The sequence below is a fragment of the Cyprinodon variegatus genome, unplaced genomic scaffold, assembly GCF_000732505.1.
Source record: "Cyprinodon variegatus isolate N-32 unplaced genomic scaffold, C_variegatus-1.0 Scaffold1415, whole genome shotgun sequence".
In the NCBI taxonomy this organism is placed as follows: Eukaryota; Metazoa; Chordata; class Actinopteri; order Cyprinodontiformes; family Cyprinodontidae; genus Cyprinodon; species Cyprinodon variegatus.
Genome location: NW_015151868.1, coordinates 96249 through 97099, shown reverse-complemented (window position 1 = coordinate 97099; position 851 = coordinate 96249). Strand labels below are relative to the sequence as shown.

Genomic DNA, 851 nt, shown 5'->3' with positions numbered 1-851 from the left:
GACAGTGCACTTTTACTTTCGCCCTCTGGGGGGAGCCTCGATGGAAAATCAACCCCAGTTGCATGGTATACCTTTAAGTTACTTAGAAATTGTTGATGATTGGTGTGTATAGTTTTTGCAATTTGTCAAATTTTTTGTGTAAAATGTCCTAGAAGAGAACAATCAATTAAGGGGCTTGTTTTTCTGCCATTTTGGTGAAATTAACTCAAGCAGACAGTGAAAGTGTTTGTGAAAACGGTGAGCAAAATAAAAAGGTGTTATTCATTTTTATTCAAACATAATAGTTTTTCCACAATTCATGGTTTTAATCCAGTTGGAAGTTATGTGTTCAACCAATCTTTTGGCTAAACTGACTAATCTGGCAGTGTTTTTACCCAATATATCTATATTTTTACTAGGGCAAACCAATACAAATTAGTCAAATAAGCCAAAATACTTCAGGATAATCGCAGTTTTCCAAAGTCAGCGGTGGGTCTTGCATCATCACCCTTTGGAGTGGAAGTCAATGTCTCACAGCTGAAGCCACTAACATTATTAACTGTTCAACGGAGAGAAATGCTACTTAACACTAAAATTACAACTGTGTCCAGTTGTTTGTTCAGTTTTTAACCATTGTATTGTTTCATCTAAACAAAATAGTCGTAACCAACTAGATTGGTTGGAAAAATAACCAATCTATTCTTGATCCTGAGTAATTCTATCTCTATTCTCCCACTCTGCAGAATCTGTTAGTTCAATCTCTAACGTTCTGCTATCTCTGCTTTTTTTCTCATAGTAGCTTCATCTGGTCTGTTCCTGTTTGGCTGTGACTCCATCCTGGAGAGAAATATCAGCTGTGCTGCTGCCATCAA

The 851-nt window shown here is 36.7% G+C and overlaps 1 protein-coding gene across 1 annotated transcript in view; it reads right to left on the bottom strand.

Moving 5' to 3' along the window:
• Positions 1 to 851, bottom strand: part of LOC107103291 (zinc finger MIZ domain-containing protein 2-like) — an 80855-nt gene that overhangs the window by 18654 nt on the left and 61350 nt on the right. The window lies entirely within an intron of this gene.